Source organism: Choloepus didactylus, chromosome 11 (genome assembly GCF_015220235.1).
Source record: "Choloepus didactylus isolate mChoDid1 chromosome 11, mChoDid1.pri, whole genome shotgun sequence".
NCBI classification, from domain to species: Eukaryota; Metazoa; Chordata; class Mammalia; order Pilosa; family Megalonychidae; genus Choloepus; species Choloepus didactylus.
Genome location: NC_051317.1, coordinates 12978979 through 13006856, shown reverse-complemented (window position 1 = coordinate 13006856; position 27878 = coordinate 12978979). Strand labels below are relative to the sequence as shown.

Genomic DNA, 27878 nt, shown 5'->3' with positions numbered 1-27878 from the left:
AAATCCGAATTCTGTAGGACAGGCTGCAGCTGGGAACTCCCGTGAAGGTTTCAATGAATTCCCCAGAAGAAGTTGGCTGACTGAAGGACAGATAGAAATTCTCCTTACTGATTGCTGAAATCATCAGTTCTCTCTCGAAGGCCTTCAACTCATTGGATAAGACTTCTCTCCTTGCTGAAGTCAATCTCCTTAGTTGATTGTAGACTTCATCAGTCATGGGTGCAATCAACTGACTAATGATTTAAATCCATGAAATTAACTCACAGTAACAATCAGGCCAGTGCTTGGTTGACCAAACAAATGGGCACCATAACTTAGCCAAGTTGACATGTGAACTTAACATCACACCTGTCTTCTTGAAACAACACAGATTCATTCTTTCACAGTTCTGGAGGCCGGAGGTCTGAAGAAGGTGCTGGAAGGGCCATGCTCCTGAGAGGCTCTAGGGAAGATTCCCTTCCCTGCCTCTTCCATGCTCTGGGGGCTCCCAGCATTCTTTGCAGCTGCTCACCCCAATCTTTGCCTCCGTCTTCACATGGCTTTCTCCTCTTCTCCGTGTGTCTCTTATAAGGACACTTGTCTTTGGATTTAGGACCCACCTGGCTAATCCAGGGTGATCTCTCGAGATCCTTAACTGAATTACCTTTACAAAAATTACCTTTTACAAAATAAGGTCCTGTTCACAGGTTCTAGGACATGGACATATCTTCAGGGGGGTGGGGAGTGGGGACATTCAATGCACCACATTCTCTAAACTCATTTTCCTCATTTGTAAAATGTGGTTGATAACGTACCTGCATCATAAGTTGAAAAATGGGCTGACATATATAACTAATATAACTATCAGCTATTTTATTCCAGTAATGCCTCACAAATCCAGACTTTATTAAGAATTCATGATAACTCAGACAACAACTTGGCTGATGTTGACCTTTTAAAATCTATGAAGAACTCCAAGCTCCTAGAGCTGTTCAGAACGTATGTGAGGGGAAGAGGGGGGGAGAGAATGAAAACTCAGAATGCAAATGGACAGTCTTTGACAGCATTTGGGAGACAGTATGTTTAAACGACTTAAGAGGACAAATTGTTTTAAAAAAGTCACAATTAGGCATTTCTAGAAGCAGTTATTTACAGACAACCCTGCTATGATAATTACAAATAGTTCTTTATTCATCAAAGTGGGTTCCCTAAGGGTTTCTACAGTACAGTTATTTACTAGTCTGCTTCCAATTAGCATTAGTGCTTCAAAGTAACAAAACTGCATATCCCTTAAAATATTTTCTAATTTATCACCTCACTCATTCTAGCAAGCCAGCCTTTCCCCAATCCAGTGCTGCCATCCCTGTGGTGTCTCGCACAGAGCAAGCTCCTCCCTGCCTCTGAACACTCGCACTTGCTGTTCCCTCTGCCTGGATCACCCCCATCCCCAACCCCACCCCCCAGATCTCCACAGGGCAGGTCCCTTCTCATTAGGAACTGGAGCCCTGTCCCCTCACATTACCTTACTCAACCTGGTTTAAATTACTTCACAGTTCCCACCACGGTTGGGAATTACCCTGGATCCACGTGGGTTTATTTAATGCCTGCTTCTGCCCTCTAGACTGGGGACATCATGAGAAGAGAGGCTTGGTGGTTTTGTCCCAGTGCCTGAAACAGAGCCTAACACATAGGAGGTGCCCAGGAATTATTCACTGAATGAATGAAAGATGAGATCCTGGGATGAATGGAAAAGATATGAGGTGACGGCAGGAAAAACTGATCAGGGAGCTAATCCTGATAGACCCAAACAAACAAAAAAAAGCCCTTAAACCTCTCTAGTATGAGAGCTCCTTCTTTCAGAAATAGTGCACAATTTCTGCCTTTTTACAGCAAATCAGCTTCAATATTGGCAAACCTCAGGTAGTCAGGGAGATGGTAACTGTTTAAAGAGTGGTTAGAATTGACCGTGGTTTTAATGGAACAATCAATGATAAACCTCACCTTCCTCCCACTTCCTACCCAACCCCACTCACTTTTTATGACAGCTTTAACCTAGAAACTTTGCAGCTAAATGCCTTGTTTCATGAAACTGATACAAGCTGGAGGAAGACAGTAATGGTGTCATTTATACAGTGTCACAAATTCTAGGCTCAGTAAATATTAACTCAATCATCCATGGAAGCTAATATAAACCGTATGCTGTCACTGATTAATTTATTTAAGAATCTCCATCTGATTTACTCTCAGAGGAGCCCCATGTAAAGTTCATTATTTCACAGTGAACATGTTGATGCAACTTCGTACTAATGAGGAAAGTTACTGACCCACAAAGATTACAGGCCTTGTTCAAGGAAACCGAGGCAGCCAGTTGCAACAGATGGGAAAGGAGAATTTTAACTCCTCCCCCTCTCTCCACCTGTTCCCTTCACCTTCCCTCTCTCTTGCACTGATTTTTACCTTTCCACTCTCAAATCCTCTCCCCTTCCACTTCTACTCCCCCTTATAAAACCACTTCTCAATCAATGCCTTTGGTCTCAGGTCTGTATTTTGGGGGAAGCTGGATAAGAAGAAGATGCTTTCACCAACTGGTGCTAAAAATGATACATATAAACTAAGGCTCCCATACTCAGATGCCCGTAGGAGCTGGGCAGACCGTGTAAGTACCGGAAGCAGGCTGAGTGCCAACAGTGGGGTAAGGGGTGCACCGTGGCAAACAGGACACGGTGTGCACTACCTAGAGGGGATAGCTGCCACCTGGCTACATTTCATTGTTGCCACAAGGAAATGTGAACCCAGCACTACCAGATCTTTCCATTTTTATGGGAAATTTCCCAAATTTCAAAACCCTCTGTGGACCACACAAGTCATGTGTCACTGGATTCAGCTCAGGCTGGCCACTTGCAACACCTGATGCTAAAGGTCACTGGCCCAGAGTCCTTCCAATGGCTGAATCTGCTCCGTCTCCTGGGTACAGCTTCATTTCTTACTCTCACATCCCCTCCTTGCACAGCCTCTTCTCTCTCTCTTTCTCTCTCTCCTTAAAAATTCACTTCTACTCTCTCTCTTTTTCTATCTCAGCACTTTGAATCTCTTCTCCATCCCTTTGACTGTGAAGTTCAGAGAGTTGGGTTCCCCCTACAAAGCAACTCAGACATCAGTAACACAAAGACTGGGGAGAGGCGAAAGGTGCAGCCAAATAGTGTTGAGGCTCGTTCCCCAGGGCTTAGGACGAGGCAGGGGGCCGGGAAATGGGCATGGTGGAGCAAATGAACTCAACTTGGCCACAGCGCCTGGCACTTGCAAAGATCCAGTGTAGGAAAACGTGTAGAACAAACATCAGGCAAGAAGGCAGAGGCTGCCAGCAACCCCCACGCTCTTCTTCACTTTCCTCCCAGCTTTTCCCTTATCCGTTCTCTAACTCCATGATAACACTTCCTGAAAGTTCTGGAGGGTTTTCCACATGACCCATTATCCAAGAACAAGAAGTAAACAACCAAGGAAAAGGAATCTCTAATGTCTTCCAAAGCAAAATTCTGGGCTAGGGCTGTGAGACCAGAAGCAGCCATCAGCCCACATCCTGTCTGGATTCAAGATGGCGACCACGAGAAAGGAGGTGGTGGCAGCCACAGCCTTGCTCCAGGCACCATTTATTGGTCTGTCTTTCAGGAATAGAGAAATAGCTCCAAAAACAGAGGTCACAGACCCTACTGCGTGAGGATTCTCTAAGTGTTTCACATGTATTATCCCATTTAATTCTAACAATTCTATGAGGTAGTTATTGTTATTAGCTCCACTTTATGGGTGAGGAAACCAAGGCCCAACCTCTCAAATACATCCTTCTCAAGATTACTTGAAAACTAAATGGAACACTGCGGGTGCAACATTAATAAGATGCAAAGTACCAAAGAAGTATTCATTTTAATTTTAAACTAATTTGCACAAAGCTATTAATGGCAGATAATATGTTAATATATTACCCTTCCCAGAGGACTCATTCACTCAGTAAATATCGGTTGAGCATCCACTATTGCACCCTAGTTGTAAGGATGTATATAGAAGGTTCTAGAATCTCCATGACAGACAAAATGAGGAGGGCCCCCTCCTCATATGACATGGCACTAGACTAACCCCACCATTTGGCCTTGTTCCTAAACTATATCATACTTTTTAGACAACACATATTGCTTGAGGGAGTCCTCCATTCTTTGCAGGAGTTTGCCACGGATCTCTGACCAATCCATTTTCTGCCTCTTGAGGGGATGATAAATCCTCTGGCCCTCATCCCACTCAACACCAACTTTCTGCCTTTACCCGCCCTGCCTCACCAGTCGAGTCAAGGCTCCCTTCGTGCGGCCCAGCCCCTCCTTCAGTCTCCCATTTCTGGGCTCCAGAGCCAAGTCCATGACACAACACCTTGGCATGATTATTATAAATGGAAAGTTTCAGAAGGGGCCCTGGCTGGACCTGTTTCCCTTCCCTTTCATGGGACAAACCCATTTCTCCTATTTGGGGGCATTTCAACGGCATCCGGAAATACCAGGTGAGGTGGTGGCATAACAGTGCATATGAGAAGTTACTGGGACTCAGGATAGGCGGTGCTTGACAGTTTGGGATGACACTTCTCCTTTCGGGACCCCACATTTTTCCATTGGTAAACTGGGAAGGCTGGTAAAGATGTTCTCTGCGTGTCCTAACTGTTCTCACTGTTACGTTCAAATGTTCCTCTTAGACACTTGGGGATGTAGGGTTGTACTAAGCAAAGCCAGGCTTTCTTACACACTGTGTGGGCACCCACCTCTCAGGTGCAATTCCAGGGTGGAAAGCCCTCCCCTCCCTCCCCCAAGCTACCTTCTCCTCTGACGCCAGAATCTCTCCCACATTTTCATCATCTTGGGAGATTCAATCCCTGTTACATTCAAAATCCTTATGGAACCCTAGTTTTATGGATTCTTAGCTCAGAAGGGGACATATCTTGGAAGCACATAAGAAAACTTTCCCTTATGGACTGAAGCCAGCAGGTGCCAGGGGGGAATAAATAAGATAGGGCTTTAGGAACCCAGCAGAGAGAACACTTTAGAGGGGAGAGAGAGCATTTGTCTTTTTCACTATGAAATCCCTGGTACACCCACCATCCTCCTCCATCTGTAAGTCCAACTCTAGTTGACAAAAAACTTCAGCTTTGGGTGAAGGAAGGTGGGGAGAAGTTCTGAGAAGGACTTTATGCCTTCTGGCAGGCGGTAAACAGAACCAGCTTCTTTGAGCTGAGTGAGCACAGACATTCTGGAACTGTGCGGAAATAGGGGCCACACGCACTTACCTGGAGGAAGCAAGGAGGGGCAGGGCAACCAGCCCATCACGAGCCCTCAGCTTCTTCACTTTCGGTGTCTTCATGTTGGTTGGGATCCCGCCAGGCCAGGCAGGCCAGCACCATGTTGTGGATTAGACAGACCCGACCTAGAATCCCGATCCTGTCACTGGCCAGCTGTGTGACACTGCAAACATTATGGCATTTCTCTGTGCCTCAGTTCCTAGCATGTGAAAGCCGAATCCTCACAGTAACTAGTCCATAAGGATCAAAGGCAATACTGCTGGCAAAGCACCCAGCCCAGCGCTGGCAGCCAGCACTACCCGGGAAATGACAGTGCTGGAACCGATGCTGGCTGAGAAGGGGGTGACGACCACCACAGAGCGGTTCGTGTTAAGGAACTGGATTCATAAATGTCAGTGTCACTTGGCGGGTGGGGCCTTGTCGTTGCTGGGTGAGGAGTAAATCACCACACAATCTGACAGCAAAAGCCAGGACTCTGGGCAAGTTACTGACCCCCTCTGTGCCTCATTTTCCTCTTCCGTATGATTATACCTACCTCATGAGATTTGAGAGACGATTCATTTATTCAGCAAATATTTATTAAACAAGCATTGTGTGCCAGGAACAGCCCTGTGCGCTTGGGACACATCTGTGAAAAAAGAGAGAGATGCCTGCCCAGGAGCCAATGTATAACCCTTTTGGAGCCATGCCTGGCACTTACAAACCCTCAGGGAAACGAAGTTAAGAGAGTATCAGAGAAGGAAGAAAACTATTTCCAGCCCCAATACAGCTTTGTAGACTTGAATCCCATCTTTACCACTTCCCAACTTTGTAATTTTGGGCAAGTTCTTAACCTCTCTGGGTCTCAGTTTTCCCCATCTGTAAAAAGGCAGTCACAATTCCTTTCCTGAGGGTTGTATAAAGGCTCTCTGTTCATGTTGGTTCCTGTAATAGTATCCTAGGGCTGCCACAAAAAAATTACCACAAACTTGGTGGCTTAAAACAACAGAAATGTTTTCTTTCACAGTTCTGGAGGTTCGAAGTCTGAAGTCAAGGTGTCAGCAGGGCTAGTTCCTTCCGGAGGCTCAGAGAGAGAATCTGTCCCATGCCTTGCTCCTAACTTCCGGTGGTTGCTGACAATTCTTGGGGTTCCCTGGCTTGTACACGCATCACCCCAATCTCCACCTCCGTCTTCACAGGACATTCTACTCTGTATGTCTATGTGTCCACTGTGCTTCCTATCAAGACACCAGTCATTGGATTTAGTACCCATCTTAATCCATATGACCTCATCTTAACTTAATTATACCTGCAAAGACCCATTCTGAGGCTCCAGATGGACCTGGATTTTGGAGGACAATATTCAATTCCTTTCTAACCACTCTCCTCCATTGCAAGGTTTCTGAGCTAAAGCTTTCTGAGTGGCCTTCAGCAGGCACAGTGGTCAGAGTCTGGGGAGTGAGTGACATGTGTGCTCCTGCTCCATCCACATCACCTCCAGAACCACACAGGTCACACTCTTCTAAAATAGCTCCAGAATTCTCTCCGGGAATGGGCTAGGACCCTGGAGCCACGTGGGTGTCATTTCACCAGCAAAGAAGTCAGGCTTGAGAGTCTCCTCACATGAGTCCACCATAAGGACAGAGGAAAAGGAATCCATTCTTCTCAGGCCACTTAGCAATTTAACTCCAGGAGCTGAAAAACCAGCAACCTGAGGTATTAACAAATCCATCCATTACTCCTCCTCCCTGCTATGATATCTACATTTCAGCAGAGACCTTCTGGAGGCAAGGTTTTAAATTAAGGGAGTGACTCTCATGATGGAAATTTCAAGCATGTTGGTGAGCCTCCATGGGAAGGTGTTTGGAGAAAGGGAGAGCTTGTGGCCATTCAGTTTAACTTGGCTGACTGCTTGAAGAGCTCCCCCGAGTGTGGGGCATTGGTCTAAGCTCCAGGGAGAAACCCCCTAAGAGTGAAACCCAATTCCTGCCTGTCAGGGATTCATGATAAAGTAACCGCACACAAACAACGTCAAAGCAAGGCCCACCATGGGACATGTCATGAAGGAGTGATGAAGTATGTATCAGGAAGAGGGAGAAGTTAATCTGGAATGGCACTGAGGAAAGGAGATATACTGAAAAACCCAATGGAAAAGGCAGATTCTAAGGGCAGCTCAACAAGTGGAGGTGGTGAGGGCTGGCCTTCCGGGGAAGGACCCCACATCAGCAAAAGCTGAGAGGTGGGGGACGGCAGAGTCCGCTGGCATCCGCATATTATCTGGAATGGCAGTCAGAATGTGTCACGAAGGGCAGCTGTAGGCAGTTACTACTGGAGAACTAAACCAAGGCTTGATGGTGGAGGGCCTGGACTCCCAGGCTGGGGTTTTATCCTGAAGTCAGATGCTGAGGTGTGAGAGGCGGGAGGGCGCTGTCTGCCTGGCGTCCGGCCACGGCCCTGACTGTGGTCCCCACATAGTTATCTAACAACTTCTCCAAGCCCCAGCCTCTTCCTCTATGAAATGTAGGTAATATCAGTCATGTTTCACAGCCTCTTTATGAAGACTCCACAAAGCAAGGCATGAACTGCCTACTTAATAAATGTTGACTATTAACGTTGAAGCTTTAACGTGACAAGATGGAGCTTTATTTTCAGAAATGCCAGTGCTGTGGCTAATCGGACGAGCTCCCCAGCTGAGTGAAGGAAACTGGGTGAGTGTGGGGCCTGGGATAGCCTCACTGCGGTCACAGGAGGGGCTGGTCAGGAATTGGGGGCAGGCTGAGGGGAAAGCCCAGGACAGGTCTGCTACTTGGGCTGGGCCCTGGCCCAGGTGGGCGCTGTAGTAGAGAGTCCTGGGAAGCTGCAACCTCCAGCTGAAGTTTGTCAGGAACCAAGGGAGAAAGACTTGGCTTCTGTTTTTAAGAGAGGGTAAAAGGGATCTCACATGTCAAGGGTATCTCTAGGGAGCTGCTTAACTGAAAAGGGCAATAGGAAAGGGAAGCACATGTGCAAAAGCCTGGGGGCAGGACAAGATCAGAACAGCTGGGGATACCCTGCAGTTGGTCGGGTTTGTCTTGCAAAGTCCTGGGACCATGCAGGTGGTGCCCTGAGGGTGAAACTGGCTCCTGACCTACTGTGCTTACCTAGTTGATAGCAGAGCCTAGAATGCCCTCCTGGCTTCCTCTGCTTGTCCAGAGTCCATGTACCCTTCATGGTCCTGTTTAAGTCTCATGCCTTCCTTGGCGTCTTTTCCAACAACTCCAAACTACCCCGATCTCTGCAGTCTCTGAACTCTAGCTGCACTTAGACAGACTCACACTGTTAAGCACTTAGTTGTTCTTTAAGCCTCAAAACCGGGACATAACTACTGCTGTGTTTCCTGTGTGGATTCAATGAAACAATCCCTGTGATGCACCCTGCACAGTGGATAGCACCTAATCAGTGCACGATAAACATGGGCTGTTCACCCGCTGCTGCCCCTCTGCGCCTTCACACTGAGACCATCAGTGCTTGGACACAGATGGCGATGGCAGTCTCTGGAACAACCTACTTCTGGAGCCGTGCGTGCCTGGGCATTAGCTGTTATGTCAACCCTTTCTCTCCCCCTCAGGAAAACATTCTGGAGAGCCAAGTGAATGAATATGACACTGTTATTGTGATAACCTTGAATCCACTCCAATTTATGTTTCTTTATAAATCATCTGCCATTAGTACTTTAGCTTTACGAATCAGATTCCTTGTGGCATGCCTCATCGAATACTGTGACTCATCAGTGTGCTGTATTAGTTCTGCCTCCCCAGCTAGACTGTAAACTCCTTGAGGACAGGGGCCCCTGGCTTCTTCCCCTTTTACATGGTTCCCAGCACAGTGCTTGGCATGTAGGCTTTGCTAATTGCCATGTATCGATGAACTGAGTTCCAGCAATGCCTATAGAAAGGTATAGGTTGTTTGAAGGCTAGAGCCTTCATAAGTGTATCCCTAGCTCTGCCCAATTCCTATGAAAATCTCTATGAAGGGAAAACACCTTCATACTCATCAGGACATTTTTGGGTAAAGGTGACAGAAGCCTAACACCAACTTCCTTTAGCAAAAAAGGGCAAAAATTGGTTCACATAACTGGAAAGTTCAAAGGTATGGTTAAAGTCAGGTAAGGCTCGATCCAGCAGTCCCTCAGCTTTACTTTTCCTCTAAATTGTCTTTAATTTCAAGCATGCTCTTCACAGTTGATGACAAGACAGTTACTGGGAGCTTCAGATTTATGTTTCATCAACTTGGCAACAGTAGAAAAGATTCTGTCACTTTCCCAATCATTTTAACAGAATCCTGGAGCTAACATATATTAGGTCACATATCTATACCTAAACAAATCCCTGTAACTTGGTTTGACCAAGTTTGGGTCATGTGCTCAGCTTGAGGGTGGGATGGGACAGATTCTATCCAAACCAACCAGTTTGGGAGTTCAGAAAAGATGATTCCCCTATGAGATCATCTTGATACAGTTCCTAGAGGTAGAAGAAATGGGTATCAGACAGGCAACCATTTTCAACATTTGACAAGACTTGGTGAGGAATAACTTTATTTGTGGAGGCAGGAACAACTGTCACCATGGTGAGACAGACACGATCCATTGCCTCATCTGTAGACAGAGGGTGGCCTTTTGCAGAGAGCTCTGGGCCTCGTCATTGGTGTCAGCATAGCAGGGTGGTAGTTAAGAGGCCCTCGCAGACAGAGCTTGTCCCCATCAGAACAAAGAGCTGTTGATGGCGTCTCCTGAGCTAGATGGAGAGGGGCTTTGCATGTGAGTGAGCACAGCTTACATAACCAGCACAGGGCATCATCTGGAAACAGCTACTGGTTAGTTAGCAAGAAGGTGAATGTCCTCTGTCCTAGTCTGATTGCTCTGTCTCAGAAATCGCCTCCTTGTGTGGCCCCAGAGAAGATGGTAACTCTGCTTCCCCCATCTCACCCCAATGCTAGACCTTCTCTTGTCCCATGCTTTCCATTCCCCATAAATGAGAGCTGACTATGACCAAGATTGCAGCCACCCACCACCACGGGGAAGCATGCTGGTTTCACAAGGAGCTCTTCATCCAGATGAAGTTCTTAGCCAGTGTGCTCTTGAAGAAAAAGGAATTATATAACAGTTGAAAGACAAGTCTTACCTATGATAGATGTGGTTCCTCTTGTTGGGTTTTCCTGCTAGAGAGCTGGACTAAATGGTTTCAACTGATATTGTGGCCATGCTACAATAATCCATTACCAGTGAGAGTTCTGGGCAGAGCAAATACCATAAAATCTTAGATTAACTAAACAAGAAGTGACCTCAGTAATTGTTCCTACCTTGTAAGCTTTGTGAGTTCATTGGCTGAACCTGTCTTGTTCATTGCTATATTTCCAGAGCTCAACATAGTGCCCAGAACTCTGTGCATGCCACCATGCTTCCTTACTATATTTATGCAAACATTGCTGATCCATCATCACACTCTTTCCCGTTGATCCAGGACATGGCCTCAGAATCCTTCTCCATGCAAAAATCCAAGAATCCAATACTATCCAATCACTATTGGCACATAGGTCAAAATCAATTTGTCATTCCTGCCTAGGGGTTGTTAGAAATTTGCAGGATCTTAGGAAGGGAGACTCTTTCTTTCAACCATGTAGCTTCCACTTAGGAACAGTCAGAGACTTCACTGGCTTTCTGTCATCTTGAATGCTGGCTTCTTTAGAGGTGGAAGTTGATGTGGAACTCCTCCATTCTACACTGTCTATATCATTTATCAACAGAAATTTAAAAGTCAGATGCTGTATACCACAGATTATCTTCTGGCGACTGCACACTCTTACCAGTAAGTTTGCAGGGTAATAATTATCATGTAGAGCCCAGTCTATTTCAGTGAGAGGTGAGAGACTCAGGTGTTCAAAGAAGATCCCCAGAAGTTATTTTTCCTTCCTTTGGTGTAGGCCATTTAACATTGCAAGCAGTAGAGAATTGGCAGAATGAACTACTCACTCAGGCAGAGAGCTACTTCTCAGATTTTAGCCTAAGTGACATTAGGAAGTAGTTGATTATGGACAATTTGGGCTCCTGGAAATAACTTTAGAAGTTAAATTGGCTTTTTATATAAGAGGAACACGCCCTTAGAAGACATCTATTCAAACATACCCAATATGCAGGGCCTAGGATGCAGCTAGAAAGATCATTATCAGGCCAGTCAAATTACTGGGGTAATAGGAGTTAGAAAAGGGCTGGATTTCCTGGATAATTGGAGCTGCAGATGATCAAAAACTCTTTTGTTGAATTGGACTAATAGGCTCCCAGATTGGCATCGGTCCCATTGAACAAGGAATATAGCCACATTTACTAGCAATAAGATTGTATCAAAAGCATACCTGGCAGCTAAACTCAAGATTGAAGTAAGGATAAGCCATTTCAACTGAGGTTGACTTTCATGAAGGCTATTATGCAAATTCAAGGCACATATAAATAGAGCCTGCTGGGCTAGAGGCTCCCAAAGCATCGTTGGGCTCTGATGGACAGTCACGCCATGTTCTGCTGCCTGCTAAGAAGAGGCAAAGCACCTGATATCAGTCTTTGTTCTTGAATGTTACCAGAATGACACAGTAATTGAATATCAGTTAGCAGCAGGATCAGCAGCAAGATTTCTGGCTCAGATCAGCAGCTGGGGGTTGGAGAATCTCTAGCCATCAGACAGAGTTCTCTTTTATGTCTGAATCAGCAATGGAAGCAATTGTGTTTATGTTCATGAAGGAACAACCTAAGAGATAGATTCTGGCCAGTTAAGACAGAGGAAGTGTTGGTAGGAATGTAAAATGGTGCAGCCACTGTGAAAAGCAGTATGGAAGTTTCTCAAAATGTTAAATATAGAACGTCATTGCTATACACACACACACAAGGATTCAAACAGAGTCTTGTACATCAATGTTCATAGCTGCATTATTCACAATAACCAAAGGATGGAAATAATCTGAGTATCCATCAACAGAAGAATGAATAAGGAAAAGATATACAATGGAATACTATTCAGATATAAAAAAGAATGAAGTTCTGATTCTTGCTACAACCTGTAAAAAATTATACTCATAAAATAAGCAAGACACATAAGGATAAATATTGTGAGTCCACTTATATGAAATATCTATAATAGCAAATTTGTAGAGATAGTAGATTAGAGGTTGCCAGGTAATAGGGGGAGGGGAATGGGGAATTGCTGATGTTTTTAATATGAAAAAGAATATTTAAAGTGCTTAGCACTAAATGAAACATTTCCCAACATAGAACATGTTTTGGGACATAAAACAAGTCTTAATACATTTAAAAGGATTCAAGCCATAAAAAATGTGTTTTCTGACTAAAATTGAATTAAAGTAGGAATCAATAACAGAAAGGTATCTAGAAAAATCCCCAAATATTTGGAAACTATAAAAGACTCTTCTTAATAACCCTTAAGTTAAAGAATAAATTAAAAGGGAAATTAGAAAGGATTTTGAACTGAATGAAAATGAAAACAATATCAGAATTTATGAGCTGCTATTAAAGCAATACTTAGGGAGAAATTTATAGCACTAAATATCTGTAGTAGGAAAGAAGAAAGGTCTCAGTTCAATGAATTTTGGTTTCACCTTAAGACACTAGAAAAAGAAAAGCAAATTAAAGCCAAAGTAAGCAAAAGTCAGAAAATAATAAAAATCAGTGGAGATGTCGATGAAACAGAAAATAGAAAAACAATAGACAAAGTCATTGAAACCAAAAGGTGGTCCTCTGAGATCAATATATATGCATAGATAGTCTTTTCAACAAATGATGCTGATACAATTGGATATCCATATGCAAACAAACAAAAGAACTTCAATCTATACCTCATACCGTATACAAAAATTAACTCAAAATGGACCATAGACCTAAGTGTAAAACCTAAAACTATAAAACTCCTAGCAGAAACAGAGAAGGAAATTTTGTGACCTTGGGTTAGGCAAAGATTTCTTAGATACCAAGAAAGAAATTGATAAATTGGGCTATATCAAAATTAAGAACTTCTCTTTGAATAACACTGTTAAGGCATTGAAAAGACAAGCCACAGAATGGGAGAAAATATTTGCAAATCACATATCTGACAAAGGAATTGTATTCAGAGTATATAACAAACTCTCAAAACTCAGTAATAAGAAAACAAATAACCCAATAAAAAATGGGCAAAAGAGTTAAACTGACGCTTTACCAAAGGAAATGCATGGATGAGCAATCACCTAAAAAATAGGCTCAGCATCACTAGTTATAAAAGAAATGCAAATTAAAACTACAAAGGATACCATTAGTCACTCATTAGAATGGCTAAAATTAAAAAGACTAACAATACCGAGTATTGGCAAGGACATGAAACAGGCCTCCAGAGGCATGGAAAAGGCAAGGAAAGGAGTATTCCCCCTTGAATCTCCAGAAGGGACTGAAACCGCTGACACCTTGATTTTAGCCATGTAAGAGGGTTGGACTTCTGACTTACGGAACTGTACAATAATAAAATTATGTTGTGGCAAGCTACTAAATTTGTGGTCATTTGTTATGGTAGCAATAGGAACTCTGATACACTGCTAGTGAGAATGTAAAATGGTACCACCACTTTGGAAAGCAGTTTGGCAGTTTCTTGAAAAGTTAAACATATACCTACCGTATGACACAGCCATTCCACTCCTAGATACTTATGCAAGGGAAATGAAAGCACATGCACATACAGAGGATTGTACATGAATCTCACAGCAGCTTTATTTGTAACAGCCAAAAACTGGAAACAACTCAAAGTTCCATAACTGAGAAATCAACAAATTGCGTTACATCCATATATTGAAATACTACTTTGCAATAAAAGCAATGAACTACTGATATGCACATTGTGAACAGATCTCAAAATCATCTTATTGACTGAAAGAAGTCAGACAATAAAGGGTACTTACTATATGATTCTATTCATATGAAATACTAGAAAATGGAAACTAATATACAGTGACAGCAGATCAGTGGCTATCTGGGAATGGCAAGGGAATGGGAGGGATTGCAAAGGGGTGTAAGGAAATGTGGATATTTCATAACCTTGATTCTGGTGAGAGTGTCAAAGGTATATACAGATGCAAAACTAATCAAATTGCACACTTGGAGCTGCACAGTTACTGCATTTGTTTATGCCTCAGTAATGCTGTTTAAAAAAGTGTTTTGCACATTAGTGCTCCCCATGGTGATGTTTCCTCAAACCTTGGTCTACCAGCCTCAGCAGCTTACCTGAACCATTTGGATCTCTCCTGCCCTGATTCTTATTCATTCAAAGCTTTCAACCTGCCATGGTGGAGACTCCTCTGGCTTCCTGTGCTTCAGGCTTCCTCCACTCACCAGGGGCTGAGCTACAAAGAGGAACACAAGTGATCCCACACCTTGCCATGTGGTTTGGGCCCTGATCCCCAGGTTCAAGTCCAAAGTCCAGCCACAGCCAGAGGCCTCCTTCACCTCCTCACTGGAGCCGCCCTTGGGGATGCTTTCTCACCTCCAGTGCCCTGGACCCACCTTACCTACTGCTTCTCTTGTCTGAGCCAAATTTCCTGGCCTTAGCCTGTTTCCTGCCTATGGATCTAGGGAGCCTGCAGGTCTACTCTGCCAGATGGATTCTTGGCCCTAGACCCACCAGCAATCACCGACTTTATTAGCCATGCAGAACACATTTCTCTTTCCTAAATTTAAGAGATCTTCCTTGTGCTTCCAACTGTCTCCTGACTCCCTTTGCTTTTTTTTTTTTTCTTTCCAGATGAATCTCCAAAGCAGGGGTAGCTTTGATCTCACAGGTCAAATATATTTGATCTCATAGGCCACACAGATCTGTTGGTGATGGCTGCCTGGAGCACTCACTGCCTTGAGAAGTGTAGTAGGCAGAATGATGCTCCCCAAAGACGACCATGCCCTAATCTGCAGAACCTGTGAACATGTTATCTTACACGGCAAAAGGGACTTTGCAGATGGGATTAAGGTCATGGACCTTGGGATGGGGAGATCTTCCTGGATTACCCAGGAAGGTCCAATCTTAACCATGTGGATCCTTAAAAGCAGAGAACCCTTCCTCGCTGTGGTCAGAGGAAGAAGGCAGGGTGGGAAGGATTTGATGCCCTGTTGCTGACTATGAGACAGAGAGGCCAATGTGCATAGACTGGAGAGAAGCCTCCAGAAGCTGGAAAAGGCAAGGAAATAGTCTTTCCCCTTGAGTTGTCAGAAAGGACTGCAACTCTGCTGACACCTTGATTTTAGCCTGTAGAGATCCATGTTGGACTTCTGACCTACAGAACTCTAAGATAGTAAAGATGCGTGGTTTTAAGCTACTAAGTTTGTGGTTATTTGTTAGAGCAGCAGTAGAAAACTAATGCAAGCAGGAAAGAATGTCATGAGTGATGAATAATGTCTACTGCAGATGCCAGAGGAAATCAGTATGTGTGCTGCACATCTGCCTTCTGTGCTCTTTGGAGGGCCTGCTGGAGGTGAGGGGAGCACCTGCATTGTGGAGTCTACCCTGCTCCAAGTCCTAGGCTAGGCTCTTTATATACACCCCCACATCCATCTTCACATCAGTCCATTCATAAGGCAAATATCATTTCCCCCTCTCAGAGATGGGGATCAGAGGCTCAGAGAAAATCTTTGCCTAAGAGCTTAACTCCAAACGTTGCTTTTTTTCTATTCCCCCCCCACTTGTGAACAAAACATGGAGCCCCAAGAAAACCTAAGTAAACCAGGTTTCAAGTGTTGATGGAAAACAAGAATAAACAGATGAAGAGCCGTTATCTTGGAACAATTCTTCTGGCCCTGGAAGTGATGCACGTAGCATTATTAGCACAGCTGGAGATCCTAGAAGTGTCTTGAGAGTGGAGAGGGAATAATATATTTCTAATATTTGGCAATTATCATGAAAACTACTTGCTCCTTGTTTATGCTTAAACTTCAGCACAGGGGAATGCTACTTAGTTTTTCTCTGCACGATGTGTATGACGCATCTACCCAGCTACATCTCCGGGCTCCTGGCCCCCTAGGGGAGTGGGATTTGTTTATGCTTCCACTGAAGCACCAGCTCAGCAGCACATCCTTCCTGCCCTTACTCCCCCTTCTTTTCTCCTTACTCCCTCTTCCAAGAATGCTTCAGGCAGCCGTGCTCTGGACGGCCCTGCTGGATTCCCTCCATTTGTAGCAAAATTGCAACATCCTGTGTTGGGGGAAGGGAGGGAGCAAGACCCCAGCAAACCATCAAAACAAGAGCTGTGGGGCCAGGCCAGGTCACTTTAGTTTGCCATTTCCCCATTTTTCTTTAGAAGGAAGTTAATGACTTGGGGAGTTGGAGAGGTAGAGGGGAAAGGTTGAGAGCCTGGCTTCAACACTGAGTGATTCCATGACTTTAGGCAGGTGACTTAACCTCTCTGAGTCATAATTTCTTCACCCATAATTGGGGAGTAAGAATAGCCACCTCACAGGGAGATAACAATAGCTGCCATTTGTTGAGCACATGCCAAGACCCAGGCACTGTGCTAAGGGCTTTACATGCAAATCTCATCTGCTCCAACAGCCTTATGAGACACACACTACTATTGCCCCATTTCACAGTTGAGTATAGAGAGCACAGAGGTGCAAAGGGAATTAGTTACTTATCCAAAGTTACACAGCTAGTAAAAGAAGAAAACTAGCCAAGGAATTTGACTCCAGTCTTGGAGCTCTTAATCACTGTGATAAAGTGCTTAGCACGGTGTCTTGCATATAATGTGTGCCCAATAGATGTCTGCTAGAATTATATTAGTGTTATTACTGGTTTTATTATTAGTATTTAGTATTAATTGGAACCTGAGGTCTCCTAGGCTAGCCCTCCTTTTATTACCTGTTTATTGTAAAATAAAGCATAGTTATAGAGAGCCACACAAAATAGCCGAGTTATTATAAGAGGAACACCCTTGTAGCCACCACCAGGTCAAGAATAGAACTTTCCCAGCCATCCCAGAAATCCATCTGTGCCAATTTGGATATATTATGTGCCCCAGATAAAGCCATGAGCTTTTAATATACTCTTGTGGGATATTGGGATTAGGTTGTTTCCATAGAGATGTGACTCTCCCAACTGTGAGTGACACCTTTCGTTAGGGTGTGACCTCTGATTGAATGTTTCCATGGAGGCTTGGCCGCACCCATTCAGCATGGACCTTGATTAGTTCACTGGAGTCTTATAAAGGGGCTCACAAACAGAAGAACCTCAGAACTGTGGCCGAGAGACATTTTGAAGACAGCCATTGAAAGCTGACATTTTGGAGAAAGCCATTTTGAAAACGCAACCTGGGAGCAAGCAGGCGCCAGCCACGTGCCTTCCCAGCTAACAGAGGTTTTCCAGATTCCAATGGCCTTTCTCCAGTGAAGGTACCTTATTGTTGATGTCTTACCTTGGACACTTAATGGCCTTAAGATTGTAACTTTGTAACCAAATAAACCCCTTTTATAAAAGCCAATCCATTTCTGGTGTTTTACAAAATGGCAACATTAGCAAACAGGAACACCATCCATGGACCTTATCCAATCACAGACCCATCCATACACCCCTGTGCCGGTTTAGATATATCATGCCCCCCAAGAAAAAGCCATGATCTTTTAATCCAATCTTGTGGGATATTTGGATTAGGTTGTTTCCATGGAGATATGACACACCCAACTGTGGGTGATAACTTTGAGTAGATTATTTCCATGGAGGTATGGCTCAACTATTCAGTGTGGGTCTTGATTAGTTTACTGGAGCCCTATAAGAGCTCAGACAGAAGGAGCTCACTGCTGCAGCTGAGAGAGACATTTTGCAGATGGCCATTGAAAGCAGACTTTTGCTAGCCTGGAGTTTGCTCTGGAGAAGCTAAAAGAGATGAAGCCCAGAGTTTGCCCAACGATACGGTAAGACAGGACCCCCACGTGCTTAAAGAGAAATATCCTGGGAGAAAGAACAAAGAACACACAGGAGCTGAGAGAGGAACAGAAACTGGAATCAGCAGACACCAGCCACATGCCTTCCCAGCTAACAGAGGTTTTCCGGACGCCATCGGCCATCCTTCAGTGAAGGTACCCGAATGTTGATGCCTTAGCTTGGACACTTTTATGACCTTAAGACTATAACTGTGTAACCAAATAAACCTCCTTTATAAAAGCCAATCTATTTCTGGTATTTTGCATAAGAGCAGCATTAGCAAATTGGAACAACCTACATACCCCCACACATACCAAAGTAACCATGATCCTGACTTTTTGTGGAAATAATTTCCTTGAATTTCTTTCAAGTTTTATCATCCAGTATACATCCCTAGACAATATAGTTTAGCTTTGCCCATATTTTTTTTTAGCATATATGTCTTACATGTCTCTTTTAATCTAGAGATTTCCCACCCCCATTTCTTTCTTTTCCTTATAATTTATCTGGCTTTGTTTCTAAGATTTCCTTACTCTTCTCACCCTATCTCCCAACTTTTAACTGGGCCTTCTTTTTCTTTGTCTCTATTACCTGTATCCCACTCAACTTTGATTGCACCCTCAGCAGTTTCTCCCTTTTTCTGGAGGGAAGTCTAGGTGGTCAATTTCAGAAGTTCACAGGGGCCAGACTGTTCTAGCCTGTCCACTCCTAGCTCAGAATACTGGAAAAGGGCTGTGTCCCAAGAAAAGAGGCACATAGAACTGCGTACCAATTCTGATCAACTGGCTAAACTGGGGGCTAGGGACTGGCTCTGTAAAGGGGATTTCTTTCTTTTATCTTTTTTTTCCCTCTCATTCTAGGTGGCTCATTAGAGAAAGCCTCAGGGATTTTCAATTGTCATTGCTGACCCGGGCAAGCATCGAATTAAGATAGTTAAAGAGACAAAGGAAGAAGTCAAGTGAAGGAGATAATTCCCTAAAGGGCTTATGTTTCCTAAGAAAAGGGGGGAGGTGGGGCCCAGCTCAAGTGGCTACCCTCCCTGAGAGAATTCAGACCCCAGAGCCTGGGGAAAAAGGCAAACAAACAAACAAACAGAATTAAAGGTACCACACCTCTTTACACCAGTGGGGAGCTGTGGGCTGACAAGCACCACCTTCTGGGCAGGATTGGAAAAGCACAGAGTCTAGAGGCCTCACAGGGAAGTCTGACAATCTTCTGGGTCTCAGCCTTAGGGAAACCTGATACTGAATACAGCCTCCTCCTGAGACCTGGGCCCATCTGGTCTGGGAAAATCTGATTGGGGTAAACAAGGAAGCCAGATGCCTAGACAACAAAAATTTATGACTCACACAAAGAAAAATGAAGATATGGCCCTGTCAAATGAACAAACTTATACTTCAAATGAGATACAGGAGTTGAAAAAACTAATTAAAGATGTTCAAACAAGTCTCCTGAATAAAATCAACAAGCTGAAGGAAAATGTGGCAAAAGAGATGAAGGATATAAAGCAGACACTGGATGACTATAAAGAGGAATTCATAAGCTGGAAAAAAACAAATGGCAGAACTTATGGGAGTGAAAGGCAAAACACAATGGGTCATATAAGAGCATATTTGAAGACGCAGAAGAAAGGATTCATGAACATCAGAACATCAGAAATCCTACACACAAAAGAACAGATAGGGAAAAGAATGGAAAAATATGAGCAGGGTCTCAGGAAATCAAAGGTCAACATGAAATGCACAAATATACATGTCATGGGTGTCCCAGAAAGAGAAAGAAAAGGGGACAGAAAGAATAATGGAGGAAATAACCACTGAAAATTTCTCAACTCTTATGAAAGACATAAAATTACAGATCTGAGAAGTGCAATGTACCTCAAACAGAATACATCCAATAGACTTACTCCAAGACACTTAATAATCAAATTTTCAAACGTCAAAGACAAAGAGATAATCCTGAAAGTGGCAAGAGAAAAGTGATCCATCACATACAAAGGAAGCTTGATAAGACTATGTGTGGATTTCTCAGCAGAAACCATGGAGGTGAGAAGGCAGTGGTGTATTATATTTAACATACTGAAAGAGAAAAACTGCCAACCAAGAATTCTATATCCAGCAATGCTGTCCTTCAAAAATGAGGGAGAGTTTAAAACATTTTCAGACAAACAGACACTGAGAGTGTTTGTGAACAACATGCCTGCTCTACAAGATATATTACAAGGAGCACCACAGGCAGATAGGAAAAGCAAGGAGAGAGAGCCATTTGGAGAAGAGTGTAGAAAACAAGACTATCAGTAAGGGTAAAAAGAGACAGAGGGGAAAAGAAAACTAAAATATAATATGACATATAAAATCCAAAAGACAAAATGGTAGTCAGAAGACATTAAGTTGAGGGAAAGTAGATGGTTAAAAGAGGAAGGCTAGGGGCTTGTATGACCCTGGAAGGAAAGAAGATTAAGACTGGGATTGTAAAACTTAGCAAAAACTGGCGTGGTCAATGATGGTGATTAAAGATGCAAAAATAAGAATGTTTTTACATGAGAAAGAACAAATGAATGTCAACATTGCAAGGTGCTGAAAAGGCAATATACCCAAGCTAAATGTCTATTAGAGGGGGATATAAGGGAGTGGTCTGGGATTCTTGGTGGTGGTGGTGTTGTCTGACCTTTTCATTGTATTTTATTTTATTTTATTTTTATTTTCCTTCTATTTTTTTTTTTTATTCTTCATTTTCTTTCTCCTCTTCCTTTTTGTTTGCAGAAGAAATGGAAATATGAGGATATCCTCATACAGATTGTGTTGGTGAATGCATAACTATGTGATTATTCTGGAAATCATTGATTGTTTACTTAGGATGGATTGTATGGGGTGTGAATAAAACTGTTTAAAAAATAGAGGGATACATATGTTGGAGAAAATGTGGAAAGAGAGATGTACATATTCCCTATTGGCGGGGAAGTAGAATGGTGCAGCCCTTGGCGGGCAGTGTGGTGGTTCCACAGGAAGCCAAGAAAGGGGTTGCCATATGGTCCTATAACCCTGTTTGGGGTTATATACCTGGAAGAACTGAGAACAGGGACACAAATGGACAATTACACACTGGTGTTTACGGCAGCAGTATTCACAATTTTCAATGGATGGAGGTAGTCTTAGGGTACATCGACTAATAAACAGAATGGTGAACTATGGTGTATAGATACAACAGAAAATTGAGCAGCAGCAAGAAGGAATGAAGTTGCGAAGAATCCAACTAGGTTAATGGACCTTGAGGATAGTATGTTGAGTGAAATAAGCCAGAATCAAAAAGACAAACATTATAATGCCTCACTAATATGGACTAAATATAATGTGCAAACTCTGAGAATTGAATCTGAGAGCATAGGTTATCAGGGGAAGTCTTATTGTACAGGTTCCTATATTGTAAGCTCTTACACCTATCAGAACAATCCTTGAGTTGTAATTTTTATTTCTAAATTCTGAGATGCTGAGCTCTTTGTGTATAACCTGGTCAGTCCCTGAAACTTTGAGTATCTGTGTGACACCTAAGACTCAGAGCCAGAGTTTGGCAGCTATGAATGTCAGCATTAACCCATACAGCAACTGTTAAAAAAGCTGAAAAAGAAATCAGACTTCAATTAGAGATGTGAATGAAATGGACTTGGTTGGGACTAAGGCAAATCAGACTAAAGAGTAAAGGATGATATGACTGTGTTTTACAACTTCAACTTCTATGTGAGATCAAAGGGAGAGATGTTTATTTGTTGCAAAATCTATGTTTTCTGTAGCACACTATACAATTTAACTTGTATTGTCAGTTTATTCAAACACCATAATTACATGAAACCTTCAATATGGGGTGAGATCCGGTTGGTTTGTACAGGTTAGCATGAAGCCCCAACACATCCCAAAGTAATTTGGACAGAGAATAAAGAGTATTTGCAAAGCCCCCTTGAGGGACTGGGGGAAAATGTGAAAATGTTAAACTTCCCCACCTGGGGAATTCCTGATAATCTTGCAAGCATTGGGGACTACAAGTTTAGTAGGCTGAGCCCTTGATCTTAAGGCTTACCCTAATGAAGCTTGTTACTACAAAAGAGAGGCTAAGCCTCTTTATAATTGTACTAAGGTTCACCCCCCAGAGAATCTCTTTTGTTGCTCAGATGTGGTCTCTCTCTTTAGGCCAACTCTGCAGGTAAACTCACTGCCCTCCCCACTATGTGGGACATAACTCCCAGGGGTGTAAATGTCCCTGGCAACATGGGACATGACTCCTGGGGATGAACCTGGATCCAGCATCATAGGGATCAAAAGGGGGAAGAGAAATGAAACAAAATTATGTTTCAGTGGCTGAGAGATTTCAAATGGAGTTGAGAAGTCATTCTGGAGGTTATTCTTATGCATTATATAGACATCCCTTTTAGTTTTTAATGTATTAGAATAGTTAGAAGGAAATACCGGAAACTTGAAATTCAACCCAGTATCCTTGATTCTTGAAAATGATTGTATAACTATATAGTTTACACAGTGTGACCATGTGATTATGAAAACTTTGTGTCTTACACTCCCTTTATCCAGTGTATGGACAGATGAGTAGAAAAATGGGGACAAAAAGTAAATGAATAATGGGGGGGAGAGGGGTATGAGATGTTTCGGGTGTTCTTTTTTACTTTTATTTTTTATTTCTTTTCTTATTTTTATTTTTAATTTTTGGAGTAATGAAAATGTTCAAAAATTAATTGTGGTGATGAATATACAACTATATGATAATACTGTGAACAACTGATGGTACACTTTAGATGACTGTAAGGTATGTGAATATATCACAATAAAATTGCATTTAAAAAAATAAATGCATGCTAATAAAACAATTCTTTCAACAATTATACAATGGGGAGTTCTCCATAAAATTTGCCCCACCCAAAAAAATAGAGCGTTTGGTACCTTAAAAAGGTTGAAAACTCACCATTGTATAGACATCTGTGACCCAGGTGAATTTGTGCCTGTGAAGGCTTCTTGGCTGCCTGAGCGTGTGGCATTCTCTGTCCCTTTGGCTGTGTGCTCCCCGGTCACTGGTCCAAGAGGCTGTGGGGTAAAGAGGAGGCTTGTCGTCAAAAGCCCTAGACTCACATTTAGGCCTCACTCCTGTGTGACTTTCTTCATCTGTAAACTGGGGACAGTGATACCTGCTCCCTAGTCATACGGAGTGATCAAGCAAGAAGATTTGGAGGGAAAGTTCTTTTACTATATTATTAAACATTTTTATATTATGCATTACATATGTCTGTTACGTGCACACATAAAATTCAATTATCTGTGAATGTATCTATCTAGTCTCCCTCCAGTAGATTAACTGCACTACTGGCTTCATTTCTTCACCCCTCTCTGTACCTGCAGCCTTTACCATGTGACTTTATATGACCCTCCCACTCTGATGCAGAGCTTAGTCATGTGATTTGCTTTGGCCAATAGGAACAAGGAAATGTGACACAAACAGAGGCTTGAAAAGCACGTGCATGTTTGGGCTTACCCACGTCCTCCTCTGCCTTCACCATGAACACATGCTTCGGCCAGCCTGCTGGAGGATGAGATACATGGAACAGAGCTGAGCTGACCAGTCCATTGCCCCAGTTGAGGCTACCCTAGACCAACAAATAGTCGGTTAACTGCCAGGCAGGAGAGCCTAAACCAGAGCAATTGCCCAGCTGAGAACAGCCTGAACTGCCAACTTGAGGATTTGTGAACTAGATGACTGCTCATTGCTTTAAGCCATGAATTTTTGAATGGTTTGTTTCACATCATTATCATGGCAACCGATAACTGCTATACTCCCCAACTAGGAGAGAAGAATCTTGTCTATGTCTTATCCATCACTGTGTCATACAAATAGTAGTCACACTCAGTAAATATTTGCTAATGGAACTCTCATCTTTAGTAAACTTATCAAGTTTGAAGCTCTCCAATTTCCACAGCCCTCTCAAGGGAAGAGAGAGAAATATATTTCAAAAAAAAAATGTAAAGCCTTCTAATATTCAGATACTCTTGTGAGTCAGTATTTCATTTAGTCTCCACAATATCCTTGGGAAGTGGGAATTATCTTCCTATTTTACAGATGAGGGAACTGAGGGTCAGAGAAATAAAGTAAGTTGTTAAAGGTCACACAGCTTGAGTGGCAGATCTGGAGTCTTCTCCAGGTAAGTCTGCTCCTCGGCCAGTTCTCAAATTCCACTGCATTTGTCCACCTTCCACCCATCACGCCAATGGCCAGAATGACCCCATTTGGCCCTCCTCCAAATGCCATCTTGTTGTCCAGTGGTGTCATATTTGTTTATCTTGGATCACAGACCTGCCTGTCTTAAACTTTTTCCCCCAGCATAGTAGAACATGATCTATTTCCTAGCCTACTGGTTTGATACCTTAAAAATTACAAATTATCAATTTCCTCATATTTGTCTCTAAGAATTTTGTTCATAGGTAATAAACAAGGATGGGGGTACCTTTCCAAAGATCTTAGAATGTAGCATTTTCTTAGCCCAAATTTGGCCCTCACTCTGGGTTTCTGGCCCCAACATTAGATTTGTTCTTCCTTCCACATCCAACAGAGGTTATTTTTAAATTGAAGTTTTATCCAAAGTGCATTTTTCACAGAATGCTTTGGAAGGTCCTGCACTTGTCTTCAGCTCAAGAACTGTCCCTTGGCCACACCCCCTTAGTCTGGGGAATTTATTTCAGTCGATGTAAGAGTTTTCTTTTGGTGAAGTCATCAAAGTATTTTGCTTTTGTGCCCTTGACCATAGTTCCTTAAGAAAGCTTGGTCCCTTTGCAGTCAGCCAGGGGTAGAGATTTGGGCACTGAAGCTGTCATTTCAGATGTGGAACAGCCACATTCCCTGTCCCCAAACATACCCATGGCTTCTCCTGGGTACCCCCTAATCCAAATCCTTCTCTTCCTTCAGAGACCAACTCATTCCCTTCTCCTCCATGCAAAGTTGCCTGACTCAGCGACTCACAATAATAGCCCCTTTTCTGAACTCCTAGAGAGTGTGAAACACTTGATTGCATTATTATTTATTTAGTATATACATATTGAGTGCATACATGTGCGAGGCTCTACTCTCAGAGAACTTACAATCTACTGAGGATGGTGAAGTGACAAACCAATAAATAAGATAAATTCAGGGAGTGAGAATAATAACTTAAAAACAGGCAAATGGGATAGAGTGAAGAGGAGGCTGGGGTAGGTGACTTCCAATACAGTGATCAGGGAAATGGTCTCTGAGAAGGTGACATTTGCATTAAAGGAGCCAACCCCTCCTTTGAAGGAAGAGTGGCCCAGCGAAACGTACAGTAAATGCAAAAGCTCTGATGCTGAAATTAGCTTGGTGTGAGCAGAAAGAAGGCCATTGTGGCTGGGGCAGAGTGGATGAGAGGACAGTGGTACATACAGGACAGGGCTGCAGAGGAAGGGCTGGGCCTACTAAATATTCCAGAGTAAGAAGCTTGGATTTTGCTCTAAATGCAATTGAAGTATTGGAGGGCTTCACACATCACAGTGATAGCTAATGACTGTTTATTGATGATCAGTTGGACAGCTGGGTGGAGACAGGATTAACTGGACAGATTGGGGAGGCTGATAGCCCAGAACCCAGTCAGGGGCTCTTGTTCCAGTAAAAATAGTAGAGACTTGGACAAAGATAGGAGACAGTTTGTCATCTCTGCTCACCAACTTTTCCCAGCATGTAAAAATGTCTTTCCTCTGTATATTAACTCTATTTACTTTTAAACTTGGGCTGCATCTCATATTTTGTTCTATTATTTACAGACCCAAACCAGAATAGAACTTGTGGCAGGTACTTAGATATTTGATCAATTAATGCTATTTAGATTTAAAGCTGGGTATTTAAATTGGACATCTGGTGAACACCCTAAAACTATAAGTTAAATTTTGAATGTACCTTTGAAGTCCTTGGGTCTAAGCTTACATTTCAATCTGCCACTCAGTAAAACTTTCCATACCACCTTTCTTCTAGAATGATCCACACCAGAAATGCCTGTGACATCGGTGCCATTTTGAAGCTGTTGCCTGCCTACTTCCAGAATTATGGTTACCTGAGGAAAATCAATCCCTGTCTTGCATCAGCCATTGTGGTCTAGTCTCTGTTCCTTGAAGCCACTCACAATCCTAATTGATATAATCGGTCACCTGAACATTGTTCAGACATGCCTCTGGCCTTCTTCCACTCCGTGAAACAGTCAGTGACATATGGCGGGTCGTTTCTGGGGCTCTGCCAGACTCCATTTCAAGGCTTTCACACATTTACAAGACAGCAGGTGATACCTCTTCCTCAGCCATTTCCTCACTCACTGTCAGATTTCACATCTCACCAACAGAGTTTATAATTCAAGGAGGCTAACCTCCCCCAGGTGTGGCGAAAATGTCTTGACCTTTCTTTGTGAAGCGTAACCCTCGCTGTAAGCTTCAACAACACTGCCAATGTATGACAAGATGATCTTTCCGGCGCTTTGGTTCCTTATAGATATCTTAGGTTTGTTTGAACAAGGCTTCTCTCTGCCCTTGGTAGTTGGCTGGACCAAGGAGATGCAAGCTAAGTGAAACCTCTGAGGATGTTATGGTTTCTTCTTACACCACAAAAGAAAGTTCTTTTGTGGTGAGGACCTGTTAGGTTATTTAGCATATAATTTTTAGAACCAGAGAACTTTAGAGCCAGAAAAGTCTCAATAGGTCATCCAGTCATTTGGCAGAAAGAAAATGTGGAACAGAAAGTTCAATTGAATTTCCTATGGTCAGGGACCTGTGTAATTTAGCACCAAGGAAGGCAATCTCACATGTATAAAGTTTCTGTTAGGTACTAGGCACTGTACTTTTTTACACGTTAGCCTTTTCTCACCCACCCAACAGTTCTAGGAAACAGATGCTAATATCACCACATTACATATGAGGAAACTGAAGCTCAGAAAGCTGAAGTCACTTGCCCAGAGTTATTTTTTGTGAATATTCACTTCCCTCTCCCCATGGCGAACAGTACTTCCCTATTCCATAGAAGTTGGGCTTATCCATTTGACTTGCTTTGGTCAATGGCACATGAGTGCACATGGCATATGTATTAGTTAGGGTTCTCTTGGCAAACAGAATCAATGAGAGATGTCTCTGATTATCAAATTGTAAAAGTGACTCACGCAACTGTGGGTATGCACGAGTCCAAATTCTGCAGAGCCGTCAACAAACTGTCAACTCCAAGGAAGATGTCCGATGAACTCCTCAGGAAACGAACCGGCAACTTCAACGATCTCCTCAGGAAATGAGCTGGGATTTTCGACGAACGTGCTCCATGAACTCCTCAGGAAACCAACCGGCAACTTCGACGAGCTCCCCAAGAAATGCTTTACTGGGCAGCCGAAGAAGAAGTGAAGGTTCTCTAACCGTCCGGTTTATAAGCCTCCAACTGATCACCCGGACCAAATCCAGCCAATTGCATTCTCTCACTGTGGAAGGCACGCCCCTTGATGAGTCATCAGTCAGCTGCAGTCATTTGGCTGATGATCTGACAAACCAGCCCGTTGGTTTATTAACCAGCCTCAAATATCCTCACAGCAACCATCAGGCCAGTGC

The 27878-nt window shown here is 43.1% G+C and overlaps 1 long non-coding RNA gene across 2 annotated transcripts; it reads right to left on the bottom strand.

Moving 5' to 3' along the window:
• Positions 1-13836: 13836 nt before the first annotated feature.
• Positions 13837-27656, bottom strand: LOC119506288. 2 transcript variants are annotated; one of them, XR_005210964.1, is made up of 4 exons: positions 27446-27656; positions 23779-23890; positions 23215-23333; positions 13837-14692 (listed from the first exon to the last, which is right to left on the bottom strand). It is a non-coding gene; the product is annotated as an uncharacterized LOC119506288 (long non-coding RNA). The 2 variants fall into 2 exon arrangements; XR_005210965.1 differs by lacking the exon at positions 23779-23890.
• Positions 27657-27878: the final 222 nt, after the last annotated feature.